General features: G+C 38.6%; 1 pseudogene; it reads right to left on the reverse strand.

Moving 5' to 3' along the window:
- Nucleotides 1-9705: 9705 nt before the first annotated feature.
- Nucleotides 9706-19011, reverse strand: part of LOC125411771 (vomeronasal type-2 receptor 116-like) — a 52455-nt pseudogene continuing 43149 nt past the window's right edge.

A 19011-nucleotide genomic window follows, 5' to 3' on the forward strand; every position in this document is an offset into this window, starting at 1 on the left:
TGGAAATAGAAAACGCTTTACTGAGTGAGGTAAGCCAGACCCAAAAAGAGGAACACGGTATGTATTCACTCATAAGTGGATTCTAACCATAATTAAAGGTCTTTGAGCCTATTATTCATGATCCTAGAGAAGCTAAATAAGAAGATGAACCTGATGAAGATTATTTAGCAATCCACCAGGAGGTAGGAAATGGAAAAGAGTCCCAGGTAACCTCGGGTGCATGGGGGGGTGGGAGGGTTGATGGAAGGGGAGAGGGTTAGAGAGAAGGGAGTAGAGGAGGAATGGGGAAAGCTCGGTGGCCTGGGATGGGGGGGAGGGAGGAAGGAGGAATATGGGATCAGGGAAGAATATATTTCAACTAAGGGAGTCATTTTAGGGTTTACAGGAGACTTGATTATATATGGGATCCCAGGTCCAAGGAGAGATCCCCCAGATTGTTCTCTGGACAGAGGAGAGGGTGCCTGAATCGGCCGTGGCCCATAACCATACTGATGTATATTTTGCTTATCACCATAGATCCTTCATCTGGCGAAGGACGGCAATACAGTCGGAGACCCACATTGGAGCATCGGACTGAGCCCCCCGAGGTCCAAATGAGGAGCAGAAGGAGGAAGAACATGAAAAACGAAATCAGTACTGCGAGGGATGCTATCACCCACTGATACAAGGGAACGGATCTAATGAGAGTTTACCAAGGCCAGTTGGACTGGGACTGAACGAGGAGGTGATCTAACCAGATTCTAGGAATTTGGCCGGATTCTCTGACTGTGGCTGGCCCGAAGTCTTTCTGAAAAGCCATTGACTATGATACTGGGACCTGTTTCCTCTGCATATACTGGATTTTGGGGATCCAGTCTGTTTGGACACTCACCTTCCTGGACCTGGAGGGAGGGGGAGGGAACTGGAACTTCCCACAGGGCAGGAAACCCTGACTGCCCTAAGGGACGAAGAGGGAGGAGGAGAGGGAGTGGGGGGAGTGGGAGGGTGTTGGGAAGAGGGGCGGAAATGGAAACTTTTATAATTTAATAAAATTAAAAAAAAAAAAAAAGAAAAGGGGGACATAGAAACAGACACCAAGAAAGTACACAGAATCATTGGGTCATACTACAAAAACATGTACTCTATAAAATTGGAAAATGTAAAAAAAATGGAAATTTTTTTAGATAGATACCATATACCAAAATTAAATCATGACAAGCTGACCAATTCAAATAGACCTATAAGCTGCGAGGAAATAAAAGCTGTCATCAAAAAGCTCCCAACCAAAAAGAGCCCAGGGCCTGATTGTGTTATTGCAGAATTCTACCAGAACATTCGTGAAGTTCTAATACCTATACTCCTCAAAGTATAGAAATAATAGAAACAAAAGAGACATTGACAAACTTCTTTTATGAGGCTAGACTTACCCTGATACCAAAACCTCACAAAGATTTAACCAGGAAAAAGAATTACAAACCAATTTCATTCATGAACTTTGATGCAAAAATACTCAATAAGATACTGGAAAACCAAATCCAAGAACACATAAAAAAAATCCATCGTGATCAAGTCTGTTCCATCCCAAAGATACAGGGCTGGTTCAATATATGAAAATCTATTAGTGTAATTCATCATATAAATAAACTAAAAAAAATAATATTTTCATTAGATGCTGAAAAACACTTGACAAAATTTAATACCCCTTCATGATAAAGGTTTTGGAGAGATCTGGAATACAAAGAATATTTCTAAACATAATAAAAAACAATATACAACAAGCCAATAGCTAACATCACATTAAATGGTGAGAAACTCGAAATGATTCCACTAAGATCAGGAACAATACAAGGCTGTCCACTCTCTCCATATATCTTCAACATAGTTCTTGAAGCTTTAGCAATAGCAATAAGACAGCAAAAAATGGAGGGGATTCAAATTGGAAAGGAAGACGTCCAACTTCCATAATTTGCAAATGATATGATAGTGTACATAAGCAACCCCCAGACCTCTACCAGAGAATTCCTATAACTAACAAATACCTCAAGGATGTGGCAGGATATAGAGCAACTGAAAAATATCAGTGGCCCTCCTATACACAAATGAGAAAGAAGCTGAAAGGAAAGTCAGAAAAACATCACCTTTCACAATTACCAAAAATAATATAAAATGTCATGGGGAGAGAGTAAACAAAGTAGTGCAAGAACTATTTTACAATAACTTTAAATCTTTGAGAAGATACCAGAAATGGAAATATCTTCCTTGCTCTTAGATAGGAATAATAAATATAATAAAAATGGCAATCCTATCAAAAGCAATCTATAGATTCAATGCAATCCCCAATAAAATCCCAACACAATTTTTCACAGACCTTGAAAGAATAATAATCAACTACATATGGAAAAACAAAAAACCTAGGATAGCCAAAACAATCCTGTACAATAATGGAACTTCCAGGGGCCTCACCATCCCTGACAACAAGCTCTATTACAGAGCTACAGTAATGAAAACAGCTTGGTATTGGCATAAAAACAGAGATGCTGACCAATGGAATCGAATTGAAGACCAGGATATTAATCCACAAGCCTATGAATGCAGTGATAGAAGTGGCAGGCTGCAGCCTGGCTCCCAGATAGCTTTTTCCGAAATAATTACACAGAAACTGTATTCATTTAAACACTGTCTGGTTAATTATATCTGGCCTCTTCTTGGCTAACTCTCACATCTTCTTTTAACCCATATCTAGTAATCTGTGTATCACCATGAAGTTGTGGCTTACTGGGAAGATACTAACCTACATCCATCTCAGGCCGGAGCTTGACTCTGCTTCTTTCTCCCAGCATTCTGTTCGGTCTACTCCACCCACCTAAAGACTGGCCTATAAAAAGGCCAAGGTAGTTTCTTTATTTGACCAATGAAAGTAGCAAATAAACAGAAGACCCTCCTACATCATTTCCCCTTTTTCTGTTTAAACAAAAGGGAAGACTTTAACTTTAACATAGTAAAATTACATATAACAAAACAGTTATCAAGCAATAATTACAGTTACAATTTTTATATCTATTTTATCTTTTATCATAACAATGGAAACTATAACTCTCTATCCATTCTTAAACTCCATCAAAGACTTCAGAAGGATATAATATTACTTAAGTAAACAAGAAGTAAGCAACTTTACAAACTCTAGAAATGACAGAGACATCTTGCTGTCTGGAAAGTCACCCAAAGTTTTTTTTAATACCTTGGGGCATCCATCTTCAGCCTAGAGGTCCATAGTATCCTGCAGACATTTCCGTGAAGCAGGAAAATTCAAAGACAATTCAGTCACTTTTTTCTGTATCCTGCAGAATGTCTCACAGACTCTTTCATGAATCAAGAACCAGAAAGACTATCTCACCTTTAGGCAAGTTCAGCAGTCCTCTCTCTGTGGGTTCTTTGTACCCAGTTTATGTAACAGTCCAGATAAGAGCAGTTTCTTGCACAAATGGCTAACAAACTCCATAAGGAACTTCTTTGATGCCCAACCTCCTCTTGAAGTAGCTGGTGCTGCCAAGAGCAGACATGTTTCATTGTCATGAACAGTCCAAAGTTATTAAAACATTTAAAATGCCATATTCTGTAGTCTTTGAAGGACGTGAGGAATGCCTATTTAACTGAAAAGTATCTCTTTATATCTAGAAAAATCTAACTAACATGACTACAAGCTGGACTATTATTGATGATTATCCATTAAAAGCTTTTATTTCCTAATTATACATTACATTTTTAAATGAGCTACACAATCACAATACCTTAACCAACATCAGAAATACATATACAAAATTGACCTTAAAATCTATACCAATGCAAATTATTTGTATCTATATCATATCCCCCTTTAAATGTAAAAGAACATTTATAAACAATATCTGGGAATATGGACATAGTTATTTCTCTCCAAACTTCTTCCTGCTGTATAGGGGGGCTGTTAATCAGGTCTTTTATAGTGTATCCTGTGTGCCAGGTTCATCTTAGTCGACAGCTGAGTGAAGTAATTTTTTGAGGGTGTTCACAGCAACCTTTCAGGAGGATGTGGTCTATCATACAATATTGGGATAGAAGGAATCCACAGGGTCTCATCCTCTGTGAAAACAAAAGCAGAACCTCTTTTTCAAGGCATCATATCCTTAGACCCAAATTCTGAAGTCATAATGTCCTTATGAGATCCATTCTGGTTAAGCTTGGCAGTCCATATAATGAAATGTCTCTCTGTACTTAGCTCCTTTATAGTCAAAAAATTCAAAGAAAATACAATATACTGAATCCAGGCTCTCCATGAATTTTCCATTTTTACATGGCTTCTTTTTCTTTATTTTTAATCTATAACTGTCTGTACTCTGTCTCTTTAAGGACTTTACCCTTTTTTAAGGCATTAACTTTATTCTCTATATTATTTTTCTTCCCTCTCCCAAGCCTATGTATGTCTAACACTGTGACCCATTTAGAGGTCTTTTATGTCTGAATCTGTCCTAATGTGAATCTGTAATTTTTTAACTGTCCAAGAGCACTTCTTAAAATGCTAAGAACTTCTTAAAAACTTGCACCATGCAGAGGTAATATGGTACCACCTATTTCCTGCCTGGTCTAAACCTTAACTGCGCTGTTATTATGATAATTATGACAGTTCCTTCCTGACATCAGCACAGTTCAGCGCGGAGCAGCCGCTCCTGCCTCAGATCCATTTGGTGACCCTGAGCCAAGCACAGTTCCAGGCATACAGCAATTCACATTGCCATCAAGCAAGCCTTAGCACGTTTCTCTCAAAAGCCCTCTCAATTCTCTGTCTCCCGCAAGAGATAGAGGTTGTGGTAGGAGCATAACCCAGAAAGCCAGCGTTTTAAAACTGTGCGGCATTTTTTTCCTGCCTCCAGGTAGGAGCCACACTCAGCACTTTAACTCTGAAAATAAGCATTTTATCTGAGTTACAGCCTAATCTACCAGGTAGAGCACTGCACAGCCTGGAAACATCTCTTTGTATGGCAGCAGAAATCTGCCATGCTCTCCCGCTTGTGCACACCTAGTAAACCTGATGCCACCACCTGCCCAGGTACAGGTGGGCAGTGCTGAGTCATTGGCATGATCTCAAAGTACTTTCTTCCCAATCCCAAGTGATCATACAAACATTGCAGAGATTGCACCAACCGGCCCAGGAAGTCACGTTTTAAAATAGCACAGCTTTTTCTTCTGATGCTATTGCTGAAACAGGAAATCTCTATACAGCATGTCAAAGCAAATAGGAAAAAGCCGTGTTAAACTCTATATTTGTGTCTAGAATTCCTTTTAAAGCTCTCTCAGGTTTTACGTGGCATTAGTTAACCACGTTGGGCAACACTTGTAGTGATAGGAGCGGTGGGTTGCGACCCGGCTCCCAGCTAGCTTTACCCAAAATAATTATACAGAAACTGTTCTCATTTAAACACTGCCTGACCCATTATATCTATCTTCTTCTTGGCTAACTCTTACATCTTTTTTTAACCCATATCTAGTAATCTGTGTATCACCATGGGATTGTGTATTTGTATGTGTCATTATATAAGGTTATAGACACCGTGTATAAGAAAAAATCAATTTAGAACAGAAGAGGACATCAGATCCATCAAATTCAGTTATGTATGCACTAGGAACCAAATCCAAGTTCTCTGTAAGTTAAATGAGGAGGAGAAATAATTATTTGTAAAATTATCAGACCCTTGTACTGTAGAAGGAGAGTCTGTTTGTTTGTTCTGATTGCCCAGAACTGAAATAATCACACAGAAACCATATTCATTAAAACACTGCTTGACCCATTAACTCTAGCTTCTTATTGACTAACTCTTATATTACTATAACCCGTTTCTATTGATCTGTATATCACTGTGTGGCAGTATTTTACTGGGTAAAATTTCCAGCATCTGTCTATGGTGGCTCCATGGCACATCTCTCATTCTGCTTTCTTCCTCCCAGAATTCAGTTCCATCTTTCCCGCCTATCTAAGTTCTGCCCTATTAGCAGGCAAAGACAGCTTCTTTATTCATTAATGAAAGCAACACATAGACAGAAGGACTTCCTACACCATTTCCCCTTTTCTGTTTAAACAAAAAGGAAGGCTTTTAACTTTAACATAACAAAACTACATATAACAAAGCAGGTATCAAGCAAGAACTACAGTTACAATATTTATATCTACTTTATCTTTTATCATAATTAAGGAAAACTATAACTATACATTCTTCAACTCCATCAAAGACTCCAGAAGCATACAATATTACCTAAATAAACAGGAAGTACATTGTAAGCAACTTCCAAAACTCTAGAATTGACAGAGACATCTTACTGCATGGAGAGTCACCCAAAGTTCTTCTGTACTGTTGGGGAATCCATCTGTAGTATCTGGCAGTCTTTTCCATGATGCAGGAAATTTGAAACACATTCCCATCTATAATGGAAGTTTGTCAGTCATTTTCTTCTGTGTCCTGCAGAATGTCTGGGAAACACTTTCGTGAAGCAGGAACACCAAAGGATTTTCTCACCTTTAGGCAAGTTCAGCAGTCATTTCTATGTGGATCCTGCATATTCAGTTCAGCAGTCCAGGCAGGAGCAGTTTCTTACCCAAATGGCTAGCAAACTCCATAAGGAATCTCTTTGATGCTTCTCATCCTCTTGAAGTACCTGGTGCTTCCAGGATCAGATGTGTCTCACTGTCATGAAGTTTTAGGTTCTTAAACATTTTAAATGCCATATTGTAAAAATCTCTGAAAGATTTGAAGAATACCTAACTGAAATATATCTCTATATGTCTAAAAAACCTAACTAACATGACTACAAGCTTGACTATTATAGATGACTATCTATTAACTTATATTTTTAGATTATACATTACATTTCAAATGAGCTGCAAAAACACAATACCTTAATCAAGAACAGAAATATACTTATAACAAAACTAATCCTAAATTTGTATCAATAAACCAAGATCCATACCAATACAAATTATTCATCTCTATAGCATATCCTCCTTTAAATGCAAAGGAACATTTATAAACAATATTTTTCTGTATGGGCGCAGTTTCTCCAAGCTGCTTCCTGATGTTTGGGGATGCTGTTAATCAGGTCTTTCAAGGAATATCCTGTGTACTAGATTCTTCTCAGTCAGCAGTTGGGTGAAGTAATTTTTGAGGGGTATTCAAGGTGACCTTTAGGGTGGTCTTATTCCATCAAATCACAACAGACTGGAAGCAATCCACAGGTTTCTTTATCTATGGAAACAAGAGAACCTTTTTTCCAAAGAAACATATCCTTAGAACCAAATATTGAAGTCAAAATACCTTTCTAATATACATGCTGGATTAGCTTAGCAGCCCATACAATGAAATGTCTCTGTACTTAGCTCCTTCAGAGTCAAAAAATTCAAAGAAAACTCATTAATATACACAATCAAGACTACTCTCTGTGTATAGTCCAACTTTATGCAGCTTATTTTTCTTTACTCCTTTTAATTTATGACTGTCTACACTCTGTTTCTTTAAAGACTTTGCTTTTTTTAAAAAAAATTACTTTTTTCCAACTCTTTATACTCTTTTTCTTCTTCTCTCTTCCAAACCTACATATATAGATTCAACACTGTGACCCATTTAGAGGTCTTTTATGTCTGAATATGTCCTACTATGTATGTATCTGTAATTCTTTACTGTCCAGGAGCACTTTTTAAAATGATAAGTGCTTCTTAAAACTTAGGCTGTGCCGTTACTAAGGTAAATACACTACATCCTTCTGTCCTTTCCCAGTCCACCTGGTGCCTCTGAGAATCATGCATACCTCACCATTCTCAGGCATACAGCAAGTCCATGTCGCCATTAAGCAAACTACATCAGTCTACTAACAAATTCCATCCATATGCTCTGTAGTCTGACCTCCTGCCTGAAAGAGTCAGAGTTCATGCTGGAGCATGACCCAGAAAGTTGGCATTTCAAAATAGCATGGCTTTTTTTCTTTGCTACAGTTGAATCAGAAAAACCTCTCTTAAAGGAGCTGTGGCACGCTGTCAGCAACCAGCAAGAAGCTGCATTAAACTCTGTATTTTTGTGTCTAGAATTAAACTTCCTCAGGTTTTTGAGTGGATTTTTGTTGGCCCATGAGTGCCAATCTGTAGTATGCAGGAGCCACTTGTTCATCCTGGACCCGCAGAATCAAAATAACCACAAAGAAACTACAGTAATTAAAACACCGATTGGCCCATTAGCTCTTGCTTCTTACTGGCTAACTCTTACATATTAATTTAACCCATTTGCATTAATCTGTGTATCTCCATGTAGCAGTGGTTTACCAGAAAATTTGCAGCATGTCTGATTTTGGTGGCTCCATGGCTTCTCTGACTCTGCCTTTCTTTCTCCAAGCATTCAGCCTAGCTTTCCCGGGCTATCTAAGTTCTACCTAGCTATAGGTCCAAAGCAGTTTCTTTACTCATTTTAATGGTAATCACAGCACACAGAGGGAACTTTCACATCATTGCCCTGTAGTCAGATTAATGATTATCTTAAATATCACTATGGAACCTTTGTCTAACAACATACGGAAACAGATGTAGAGAGCCACATCAGACACTGAACTGAGCTCTCAAGGTCCAGATGAAGAGTGGAAAGAATGAGAATATGAGCAAAGAGGTCAAGACCATGATGGGTTCACCCACTGAAACAGTTTACTTAAACTAATGGGAGCTCACCTACTCCAGCCTAACTGGGTAGGAGCAAGCATGGTACCTAACTCATCCCTCTGAATGTGGTTAACAGTTGCATGACTGAGGCAGACCGAGGGGCCATTGTCAGAGGCACCAGTATTTATCTCTACTGAATGTGCTGACTTTTTGGGATCCTATTCTCTTTGTATGTATACCTTGCTCAGGCTAGATATAGACAGGAGGGCCTTGGACCTTCCATAGAGCAATGGACCTTATCCTCTCTCAGGATTAGATGGCAGTTAGGTGAAAGGGTGTGTGAAAGAATGGAAGGATGGAAAGGAGTGAGAATTTAGATTAGAAATTTTAAAGAAAAATTATAATAAATTAAAAAAGAAAAAGTACTACTTTCCATGATAGGGACATAGAAATAAGAAAAGTTAGTAAAGAATGCAAAGACAGGAGTAAAATAATAAAATTAAAATATAGGATAGTATTGTGAAGGAGTTTCAGTAAATATTTAAATCACCCATGATTAATTTTCCATGCACTTTTATAATCCAAAACAAAAAGGAGAAGAAGGCAACAAAAGACTTCTTTAACATGATACAAGAGAGAACATGATACAAAGGAGTTAGTTGGAAAAAAAACAACAAATAGTCACTTCCTGAGTGATGATGAATAATTCTAGTTGTTGTTAAATATTAAGCAACTTCAAAACTCTCTGACCAATCACACAAGGTAAAAATAAGCTCGCATTTTTGGGTCTCTACATTTGGAGTTTATTTTCCCTCTTCTTGCACTTCAGAGAAAGTAAGGAACACATCCACTATGCACTAACGGCTAATAATTATGTCTTATATGCTGAGTAGAAGACTATAGGTCACAATGTACAGAAAAGTAGTATACATGAAACTTCTGTCATCATCATTAGAGAAACAATGAGAATCTCTAGTTAATGGATAAATCTTGCACTGCATTGTAATAGGTGACTCTATAACAACATTACACTTGTCAGTTGCAACTTATGAATTGTGTGTTCAAAAAGATCTTTTCTCCCTCAACTTTTGAAGAGAATTTCTTTCTGGTCTAAACAAAATTATGTAGCACTTGGGGATAAAGATGCATCCCAATAGGCCTGCACTGGAAGCCAAGATGGATAAGACCTCCACAACCACCATGACTTTGCCTTTGGTGCTGTGATAGACAGGGATAAAAGTGACCCAGACACTGCAGAACAAGAGCATGCTGAAGGTCAGTAACTTGGCTTCATTAAATGTGTCAGGGAGATTCCTGGCCAAGAAAGCCACAATGAAGCTTGCTAAGGCAAGGGAACCATGGTATCCCAAGACACAGTAGAATGCAGTAACTGAGCCCTTGTTGCACACAATGATGATCTGGTCATGAACAGAGTGCATGTCCTTGTCAATAAAGGGAGGAGAAAATCGCAGCCAGATTGCACAGAGAATAACTTGGATGAGGGTACAGATGGCAATGATGTAGTTGGGTACACCTGAAACCAGGAAGCATCTCATCCTATTTCCAGGAGATGTGACTTTGAAAGCCAGCAGCACAGTCACTGTTTTGGCCAGCACAGTAGAAACAGCCACAGTGAATACAACTCCAAATGTGACTTACTGCATGATGCAGGTAGCTGAGTTGGGATGCCCAATGAAGAGTAAGGGACACAGGAAACTAAATATGAGTGAAATGAGCAGGATGTAGCTGAGATTCTGGTTGTTGGCCTTCACAATGGGGGTGTCATGACACTTCACAAAGACTGCGAGAACAACAGCTGTGAATGCAGAGAAGAATAAGGCCATTAAGGAAAGAGCCACCCCCATGTGGTCTTTGTAGTTCAGAAAGACCACAACCTTTGGAATGCACTGTTTCTGTTCTTTGTTGGCATACTGGTGCTCTGGACACCTCACACATTTATCCACATCTGATGGAAAAAGGAAAGCATGATTACTGCGACTTCAACAATTTGTTGGGAGGATATTTCAATTAATTGTTTTGAAGAAACATTGCATTATCTGCTTTTGTTGCTGAGGATGTAGTTGAGTGACACTGTTGCATGCTTCCATTTCATAATGCACATGCATTATCATTTTGGGTAATATAATTAAATCATTATGTTTTCTATTTAACTATTGATGATGCCATTTATTATATCATCAGAAAGCACAGATATTTTCTGTAAATTCTAAATGTTTTGATAAAAAATCTTAAACTGGTGAATTGACAGAATTTAAAATAATTAACCATTGTATTACACAAAGAAAACTTTAAAGTATTTGATCCCATGGTTTCCATTCCTACAGATGACATACTGCCTGTTTTTGGAATATTCTCCAGGAAATAGATGGAGACTATGTCTTCTACTGGGGCAAGTCAGTTGATATCTTTTCTAGTTTGAATTTACCAGCTCAAACACACATTAAACAGAAACTGTAGGGACCTTTGGAGTCAGCGCATAACATGCCAAGACCAAGTTCTCAGTAAAAGAAAAATTATTTGTCCCAGAGGACAGTGGGTTGGAAATAAGAGGCAATTACAGGAAATAAAGAATGGAAGAGTAGGTAAAGCAATAAGAGAGAGGGGAAGTGTTTTTGGTTAGGGAGGATGAAGAACTGCTTCCAAATAGAGAGGAGACAGATACGACTTGCAGGAAAATAACAATTTATGAAGATGAATGGGGAACCCTGGGTTAACATGAATCATTAAATTTGATTTGACAGCCACATGGGAGTTTTTCCTAGCTGGACTTCAACACTTTGATACCCAGTTTCAGGAGGAAGAAGTGGCCAAATAAGGAAATACAGCATGATGGCTTACTTTTAGGATGTAGTAACTTTTTTAGGGTTTTTAATGTTGTGAAGAGAAACCATGATCATGGTACTCTTAAAAAGAAAAAAACTATAATTTGGTGTCTTACAGTTTGGGGGCTCAGCCTACTATTATCATGCTGGGACATGCTAATATGCAGGCATTCATGGTGCTGGAGAAGGAGCTGAGTTTTCTATATTTTGATTCTTAGGCAACAGGAAGTAAACTGTCTCAGTGGGTATGACCTAAACATAATTGAGGTTTCAAAGTCTGTCTCCATCATGACACACTTCTTCTAATGAGACTATACCTACACCAACAAGGTCACACCTCCTAATAAGACCAATTATTGTCATTGTTCAAACTATCACTGCAATCTAATGGATTTGGTGAGCTCCCATTAGATCAGGCACACTGTCTCAGTGGGTGGACCAACCCCTCATGGTCCTGACTTCCTTGCTCATCTTCTTCCTCCTTCTGCTCTTTAACTGAACCTTGAGGCTCAGTCCATTGCTCTGATGAGAGTCTCTGTCTCTATCTCCATCTGTCACTGGATGAAGATTCTATGGTGATATTCAAGATAGTCATCAGTGTGGATAGTGGAGCAAGTACAGTTCAGGTACCCTCTTTTCTGTTGCCCAAGGACCTAGCTGGGGACATCCCTGTGGACACCTGGGATCCCCTCTAGAGCCAAGTCTCTTGTCAAACCTAAAATGGCTCCCTTAATGTAGATATCTTCTTCCCTGTTCCTATATCTGCCCTTCCTCCATCTCCACCCTCCCACTCCCCCAAGATCTCCCCAGTCTTTCCCTTCTCTCTTCTCTCTCCCCCTCTCCTCTTTCCTTATCCCCACTCCCACCCCTATCCCCATCCCCATGCTCCCAACTTTTGCCTGGTGATCTTGTTTGCTTCCAATTTCCAGGAGGATCTATATATGTTTTTCTTTGGGTTCATCTTTTTATTTGGCTTCTCTAGGCTTGTGAACTAAAGGCTAAATGTCCTTTGTTTATGGCTAGAATCCACAAATGAGTGAATACATACCATATTCATCTTTTTGGGTCTGGGTTATCTCACTCAGGATAGTGTTTTCTTTTTTTTTTAAATTTTATGGTTTATTTAACTTTATTTTATGTACAATGGTGTGAAGATGTCAGATCCCCTGCAACTGGATCTTCAGACAGCTGTGAGCTGCCATGTGGGTGCTGGGAATTGAACCCGGAGCCTCTGGAAGAGCAGTCAGTGCTCTTAACCTCTGAGCCATCTCTCCAGCCCAGGATAGTGTTTTCTATTTCCATTCATTTGCATGCAAAATTCAAGGTGTCTTTAGTCTTTATAAACTCCTAACAATAGTAGGCGAAATCCTTTTCCCTCCTACTGGGTCAGACTGTGAGGCAGAGGACCTGCCCTAACCAGTACTTAAACAAAACCTTGGTTTTGCATTTGGAAGTGTGGTTTCATGGCGGTTTTTTGGGGGGTTCTAGGACTCAGGCACAACATTTGGGGGCTCACCTGGAATGACCCAAGAACCCCCAGACCCTTACCCCTAATTTTTTTGGACCACCAGTGAGTAATACTGTCTGTCAGATGTTTGTAGCCATTTGTAGCTGTGATTTGTGATTTCTGTCTGTTATCTGGTAGCATGTTAGCAGACAGTTCCTTTTTTTTCCCCTAGAAAGGGGTTCCCCTTTCTTTGTGGGCTGGAAATTCTTTCAAAACAGCCCATGCTGGTGTCTGTAGCAGCACATTGTGTCTGAGGCTGTGAGGTGGTCCATAATGGTCAATGTCTGGAACAGCTGACAGATGTGTCAGTAGGGCCGGGATCACAGGCATCCAAAGAAAACGATTCTGGAGCCCACTGGGAGAGCAGGCTCCTTTTGGGGGAAGTTGCTTCCTCCTCATTGTCCAGAGCCCCCCAAGAAGTCTGGAGTTCTTGCAGAATGGGGAAATGGGTTCTTATCAGCCTACTCTTTTGGAGGGTTTGGAACCCCATCTGTAGGATATTAAGTCCTCAGTAATCCAGAGCCTCCACTGGGAGCCTGGGTCTCATATGGTCTTTTGAATCTTGGATGGATCTCAAGCCAGGGAACATAACCAGGACTTCAGACTTTTGGCGGAGTTTTTGAGGCCTCGCTGTTTTCTTTCTGAAGCTTTTATATGGTTTCTGATGGTTGGTTGTTTCTTTGTCTATTGTATTTAAGATTTGACTGACGAGGACTAGAAAAATGGGACTAAGCTTAAATGTGGGGAGGAAAAAAGGAGTGAATAACAGGAATAATAGCACCTCAGCTGCTGCCAGTCTAGGGTCTACACCCCCTAGCTCTGAGCCCAGTCTGATGGCAGAGAACGCACTTCCTGGGCGCTGAGAGTCAAGACTGTGGAAAGTACAATGTGGCAGAGTAACTGGGGCTTGGTGGTGGCAAGCTTCGTGCATGCTGGAAGCATGCTCTGCATGCTCTGGGGTCCCTCTAGGGGTGATGACTCAGGCAGGGCTTAGTGGTGGGGCTCATGGGGCTCCAAGGACATTAGCAGTGCCTGGTATGGAGCAGGTGGCAAAGTTGTCATGCTGCACCCACTGTGGGCGGAGGGCAGAGGTGTGCAGATCAGAACAGCCCTGGTGGGAGGGAAAAACAGACTACAACAAGCCTGGAGGTTGCAACTTGCAGCAGCCTAAGAAATGCCACAGTACCAGGGCACAGCTGGGCCTTAACAGCTAGGGAGCCATCTGAGCCCAGACTGGGACGTGAACATTTTCCTCCATGCCTCCCTCCGCAGGCCCTGTCTAGGTATCTTGAGGAAGGGACCTGCACACCTGTGCATAGGGAATTGACTGCTCACAATTGGAAAACTGCATGAATGAAAAACAGAGAATCTGAGATTATGGCCCGAAAAAAAGTCAACAATTTTTTTTAGAAATATTGTCAGCCAAGGGCACACTGTGCCCAGCAGTGCTCCCAATCCCCTGATTTTTTTCCTAACCCTCGTTCTTCACTTCAAGGTCTCTTCTGCTGGCCAGCAATTTTCCATCTTAACCCTTTTCTGTTCTGATACAGCTTATAAAAAATGTTAAATTATACCGACCTTCATACTTTGGGGAGTGCTGATTTTTAAAGTAAACATCAAAGATGCTTTATGTTTTGGAAAAAAATATGCTTTTGTTTCCACAGGAAAAGAAAAATATATGAATTTTCATTATTTATATCCATTGGGCTACAAATATTTATTCCCTTTTTAGGAAATTGGATACAAGCTATTATTGATTAAGATATATATTTTTGCTTTTGCTTTAAATGTTATATCTATGCAATGTTCTGCTGAATGAAATCTCAGAAAAACATTTTGTTGGAAATTTGCATATTGTCTGGGAAATGAGAGGAAAGACAAAAATTGTTTGTGATAGAGGTTTTTATGTTGTCTGGGAAGCAAAAGAAAACAGGATACTAAAATAATAAAGGAAAGTAAAAAAAAAAAGAGGAGTCTCTCTAAAAATGCCTGACTAAACCAATGAATCAAAGATAGACAGAGAGCCAGACATGAAAATTGCATAAGGTATATGGAAAATTGTAGAAGATGTGTGAAAAGTTGTGAAAGGTCAGAGGATGTGAACTATGTTTGCTGTGGTTTCTCATACCTGCAAATACTAAATTTAAAAAGAAAAGAAAAAAATAAGCTGAATGTTATTTTGTGACATATTAGGTTAATTCTGGTTTTAAAAAATCTTGTTTGTTTATTAAAGGGTCATGTCTATTTATTGAGAAAATTATGTATGCTTGCTTTGTTGAAAAATTAGTCTATGGTAATTGTATGTTTTGTACTTGTAACTTTTCTCTTTGCTGTGGTCACTAGATTCTGGTTAGCAGGAATTTGGACGTCTTTTTGATAATGTTAAAACTCTTTTATGCTGCTCTTTATTGGAAAGCCGTACCTCAGTGCTTTTATACACAAGAATGTACCTTTCTCTGTCAGTTTAACCTTGTGTTTCAAGAGTCACCCAGGTAAAAGACATAATGAAATCACAGGGGACAGTTGAGACTAGATAAGAGTCCCAAAGAAATTTCAGATGCAAGGATGGACTTTAATAGTTTTAGAAACACAAACGCCAGGTGATAGTCATCAGAAGCATCAGCTACAATAAAATTACATAGATTATGGAATATTTGTGCTTATAAAATATTTTATAGTGTTAATGTTTACATTTTAAAAAGTTAAAAAAACAATGGTTTAAAAATATCTATCATTATTTAAGGTCTAATCAGGCTTTAAAATGTATGTATAGCTTCATTGCCCTTGCTAACTTTGTTAAGATTAAGCTATTTGGATAAACTAAGTCATTTATACTAAAAGGAACTAGTAGCTTTCCCACTAATATATGGCACTATAATACAAATTTCTTCTATTTTTTACCCTCAGAATGACTAATTTGGTTTCTTTATTAACTTCAATCTCTAGTCATTAATTTAAAGGTTAAATCTGATAAAAAAATATGATATAAAGTCCTGGTCTTATTAAAGGTGCATACTTATTATAGACTGTTAAAAATACAAGTTATTAATCAGTCATCCTTAAAGTACTAATATAATTACAAAGATAAGCCTTATTTAATATTCTGATATGTTTTTAAAGTCAAGCTTAAAACAATTAATTAGTAGAAAAGTTTGTCTAATCAGATATACCTGGGCAGCCTACATACATCAGCAATCAGTGGAATATAACATTTATGACAACTAAAATGTTTATATCAGACAAAGACTCCCAGACTCTAGCAATCACCCAAGGTCTCGAAAGAAGATTGTGGGACACCACAATGTCTTCATCTGGATAATGATGATGCTGATCACTGGGCAAGATACCCCAATGTGACAACCTGCTGCCGGGACCCAACCCAGACTGTGGATACTGAAGAACTGATTGCATCACTTTTGCCTAGAAAAAATCAGATCAGTCTTTTCCATGTTCCTCTCCCACAGGAAAATCTCACCTTATGGACCTGGTAAAGCCTGCTCCTCTGATACTTCTGCCTGCAATGCTATGGAGACCTTAGTATGACTATATGTGAGCTGGTCCCTGTCATCTTTTAATAGATTCAGAAGCTGTTTGGTGTCTACTTAAAATAATTTATTTATCCTTCTGAGATCCCTGACAGTATTGATGGCTACACTAGATGTAGCTTTGTTAACTTGACAGCATCAAAAATTTAAGAAATAAATATAGGTAACAATGATATAAATAAATAATTAAAATATAAAAATGTTTCAGATTTCTTTCTCCTTCTATTATAGTTCTGAATAAGCTGATAGAGCAATGACTACTTACTGTTTAGGCCAAAAGCTTAGGGTTTTAAATTTCTTTTGGTTGTCTTCTAAATATAAGTTTACATACTTTTAATCCAAATCTATGGTTTTTTTTTTTTTGCTAGGACTCAAAGGTATGAGTCTATTTCTGCTCTTTTACAGATATCTGTTATTTGCTTTTCCTATAATATGGATTTTAATATAGGCCTAAAAGTCTTCAAATGTATTATTTTTCTTTAAGTATATAAATTTTAATTTTTGTTCCTAGTTTAAACTTGTATTAACAAGCTTGCCCTTGGTTGACAGACACAACAAAGCATCAGTTGCTGACTACAATCTTCTCCAAATGACTCTGGACCCTGGACTTCCTGAACATTGATATGGACTAGTCTAGTCAATGTAAATGCTTCCTGGCTATTAAACAGAAGCCACACACCAAATGCTCCTGATAAATACCCCATAATCTAAGTTTTCTCTTTGTTTCTGACTTGCATTTCACTTTTGTTAGCTCTAGACAATGATATGTCACAGACAGCTGGAAGAAGTTAAAAGAATACATCATCCTTAATCCCTGGATGAGATGCTAAGTCAAAAGAAAATGCCCTTACATAGGAAAACTCTGTGCAGTTTTAGAAGAATGCTGTTTTTATACTAATCATTCAAGAGTTATAAGAGACAATTTGAATTTGGCCAAAGTTAGGGAAAGATTAGCCAAGTCAAAAAAGAAAAAGAAAAAAGAAAAGAAGGGATTGGACTCTTCATTAGGATGGGTTTTTTTTATTTGTTTGGATTGGGGTTTTTTAAGATTTATTTATTAATTATACAGTGGTCTGCCTGCATATGTCCCTGCAGGCCAGAAGAGGGCACCATATCTCATTACAGATGGTTGTGAGCCACCATGTGGTTGCTGGGAATTGAACTCAGGACCTTTGGAAGTACAGTCAGTGCTCTTAACCTCTGAGCCCCACTAGGATAGTGTAAATGCTGGTTTAATAGCTCTCCTTGGTTAACTACCCTTATTTCTGCTGTTATAGGACCTTTATTGGTTTTGTTGTTTATTTTGGCTGTTGGCCCATATATAATCAACAGACTGGTACAATTTATAAAACAAAGGCTTAATACCATTCAGCTTATAGTTATGCATACTAATAATAATGTATATTGTTCTGCCTATTATTCCATTCCCAAAGAAGATGAAATAGAATTTGTAAGTTATTCTCATCCGGTGTGGAACCTGAGTCCAGGATTGAACTCCACATAGAACTCTTAGTGGGTAATAAAAGACCAGAAAAAAGATTCCATTTCTGTGCTGGGCCCTTTTGAGATCTTGACCTATACCCCAGGTCCCAGGATAACCTGAAGGCTACAGAAGAGCTGAAGGCTTCCTCCAGCACCCAGGATAAGCTGAAGGCCATAGGACCCCTCCTTAGCTACTGGAGAAGCCTAAGTTACATAAAGTTATTGGCTACAGCCCATTCCCCCACCTAAATTCCCCTATCAGCTGGATGATATTAGCTGGGAAATATATCAAGCAACCCTTGAAGTTAGCGCAGGGTTAGCAGATGTCTGGAGGATGTAACAGGAGGGGGGTAGGCTGTTGCTATCTGCTTTAGATACTATCAGGAACTAACTGCTGAACTTTACCTCACCTTTAGCCAATTATGATATAGGATATGTAATTTTGTATTTTGAAACTGTAACCTTATGATTTTTTTGTGTATTTTGTCTTTATAAACCCCTTACAATAGTAGATAGGGTCCTTCTCCCTCCATCTGCTGTGTCAGACTGTGAGACAGAGGACCCATGCTAACCTGTACTTAATAAATAAAACTTTGTTTTTGCATGTGGAAGTGTGGGTTTATGATGGTCTTCTTGGGAGTCCTAGGACTCAGGCATAACAATAATCTCTACCAAGTCAAATTTGAGAAATGTGATTGCAATTGTATTGAATTGCAGAGAGATGATGTTCTTCTAGATTTTACATCTTTTTTTTATTTAGGACAATGCATTTATGGACACAGGTAATTAGTTAGTTTGCTTAAGGTACTAAAAATTGCTCCTAGTTGTCAAGAGAATGTACTACTCTTGTAGTAGACCTGAGTTTAGTTTCCATGATCCATGACATGGGTCTTATGACTGTAACTCTAGCTACAGGATCATTGGATGTTATAGTGGCATTTCATTTGTATTTTAATAAATAGTGCTTGTGTAAAGTACAATGTTAATCTA

This window comes from Myodes glareolus, chromosome 1 (assembly GCF_982192425.1).
Source record: "Myodes glareolus chromosome 1, mMyoGla1.1, whole genome shotgun sequence".
Lineage (NCBI taxonomy): Eukaryota > Metazoa > Chordata > Mammalia > Rodentia > Cricetidae > Myodes > Myodes glareolus.